Here is a 3,033-nt window from a genome sequence, read left to right as displayed (position 1 = left end):
CCAGAGTCAGAAGCAGGCAACGTGGAGATCACCAGGAGCGCAACTAAGAACAACACGGAGTTGTGAACCTCGTTGCAAGGTGATGAGAGAGAGTTTGAGCGCTGGTTATATTGGGACTTGGGCGTGACGTCAGCGGCGCGGGCGGGGCCAGGCTTCCGGGAGCTGGGCGCTCAAGAGGGACGTCCTCGCGTGCGCGGCTGAAGAGAAGCAGGCACGTAATGGCGGCCGCCACGTGGAGTGAGAGAAGCCCCCGGGGTCCGGAGCGGGCGGAATGTGGTGATTCCTGAAGCGGAGGTAGGCGGCTTGGGCCCTAACAGAAGGGAAGCGGTCGGGACCGCAACACCTAGAGTCCAAAGAAGGATTCACCGGACTCTCTCAGACTGGTTCGCAATTACAAACGGATCAGGCTCCATCCCACTAAGAAGCTCCAGCTTTTCTGCCAGCAACGCTTCTTCTGGTAGAACTCCAATTGGTTGTGGAGTGGTAGACCACTGCCAGGACTCAAGGAGGTATGAAGGGTGCCTTCTATATAGTCACTATTAGGCATCTCTAAGCAAGTGAGGGTCCATAGGGCTATGAATTGGAAGAGAGGCATTTCGCACAGAGTCGCACCCCCCTTTGGAGCGCGCAGCTTAGGCGGCACACCTCCTCCGGAACTAGTGCACCACTCAGCTGGGAGACTTAAAAGGCAGGGCACAGATTGATGACATCATTCCTGCGACTCACAATGGAGAGAGGGTCAGATGTACATGCTTCCAGAACACCTCCGGGGTCCGAGCAAAGTCCCAATGACTCTCCGACTCCTCTCCTCCTCTGGAGCTCCCCTGAATTACCCCAAATTCCATCATTTGAGATGATAAGACCAACAATATTTACACTCGAATCCATTTGGGAAGCAATTCAGACTTTAAATAATAATATTGTAATGCAAATGAAACAGATAGTGAATTGTATAAAGGTTTTGGAGTCCCAGATGAAATTTATGGAAAATTAAACTAGAGAGATTAAAAAATCCTGCAAGACCTTTATAGTTGAGCTTGAAAGTACATCTGTTCTTCAGCAGGCTCTGCTTAAAGAAAATCAGCTCTTATCAAATAGAGTCGAGCAAATGGAAAATCAAATGTGGGGGAGAAATCTACGTTTTATTAATTTTCCAAAGGATCCATATATCTCTCCTAAAGATATTTATTTATTTATTTATTTATTTATTTATTTAAAGTTTCTTATATACCGATAGCCGTTTGCACATCGTATCGGTTTACAAATAACTAGGAACATTTAGGCAGAGCCATTTACATATAGGCAGAGCCCTTACATGGAACAGTAACAGATATATGAGGCAAGGAACAGTAACATAACTAAATGTTAACTTCGAGGAGCTATGTGTTACATATAAAACTGAAAAACTATAATACTAGATAGAGGTGAACTATAATACAAAAGGTACAGCAGTTCATGGTCATTCCAGAGCGACAGAGTACTGGACAGTGAAAATATGAAAGGAGAATGAATGGACAGTGGAAAAAAAAATGAACGAAGAAGGGAGCGGTAATAAAACTCAGGCAAAAACAAGGGGGTACAAGAGGTTGAGGATTAGGGGAGGAAGAGAGTGGAGAGACTGCTACTGTTATAGTAACTCAGTGCTGAGGTTCAAATATATGGAATTTAGGGATTCTTCGTGGAGGATTGTGAGGGGTAGGCCTGAAAGATATGTGGAAAAAATATCTAATGGATATTCTTAAAATTCCTGAACAGGCCCATCCATTGGTTTCAAGGGTATATTATATATCATCTCCTGATCAAAAGAACATGCAGGTCCTTACTCCTTTTGTTCCAGTTAACCTGGACCTTACCACAATTTTGGAAACCTCTGAGAAAGGTCTAGTCACGCCAGCAACCCTCATTGTCTCTTTTCTCTAAGAGTCTGACAGAGATTGAATTCTTAAAATGTTTTTTTGACATCGGTTGGAAACATTTCTAAATTTAAAAGTGAGAGCTTATCCGGACCTCGCTAGACAAACACAGAAGAAGAGGAGGTAGTTACTATTAATGAAGCCCAATGTTTTAGAATTGGGCACTTTTTTTTTCCCCAAATTCCCTTGCAAATGTTTGATTAAATTTCAAACTCCTTCCTATATCTTTTTTCAAACATCTCAAATACCATCTTTTTTGAATGATAAATCTTTACCTATTTTAAATTCCTCTCCTGTCTCTGAAGGTAGAACACAGTATGTCCAGTAATGAGTCCGATCATATATATATATATATAGCTCTCTCTTTCTGCTAGTTATTTCCTTATGATTATTGTATACTTTTCCTGGGGTTGTATTCCTGGATCCTTCTATAGAGGACTTGGATCGTATGAGATATGTAAACAGTTTCTATATAATATTGTTATTTTTGTTTTGTAATTTCTTTTCCTTACTATCTCATGGTTTGCTCTTCAAGTGAATTCTTGAAATGTATTTAGAAAATTTATAAATAAAAATAAAAAAAGATTTAGGAAACATTTTCCAAGATGTGGTTCAAGCACACTACCAATTACTCATTACAAATGCAAGAGCATAATGCTCTTGCATTTGTGAAAAATGCTCACATTCTTATGAAAAATGCTCACAATCTTTCAGCAAGTGTGCTCACAATCTTTCAGCAAGTGTGACAGAGGCTAATTACTGTCAGAAACTGCAGCATTCGGTTATGTGCACAGTTGCTGTAAATTTTAAATTACCTAATGTCCAAAAAAAAACAAACCCCAAACAATTTTGTATTTAGTATTTTAATTTTTTATTTGCAGAGAACATAAAAGTGACAGAAGAAATTAGATCAGGAAGAGTGGCAGCTTGCACACAGGTTTGGCACAGCAACTTCACCACCAAAAATTAAATTACTAGATCAGGGATGCAAAAAAGGTAATGGAAAAGGATAATAGAGGATGATGGAGGAGAGGTGGAAGGATCCAGAATAGGAAGCATAGGGGTAGGAAAAGGATAATAGAGGATGATGGAGGAGAGGTGGAAGGATCCAGAATAGGAA

The sequence above is a fragment of the Rhinatrema bivittatum genome, chromosome 5, assembly GCF_901001135.1.
Source record: "Rhinatrema bivittatum chromosome 5, aRhiBiv1.1, whole genome shotgun sequence".
Classification (NCBI taxonomy): Eukaryota; Metazoa; Chordata; class Amphibia; order Gymnophiona; family Rhinatrematidae; genus Rhinatrema; species Rhinatrema bivittatum.
The sequence above is the reverse complement of the archived record's forward strand: the minus strand, read 5'-3'. Positions refer to the sequence as shown.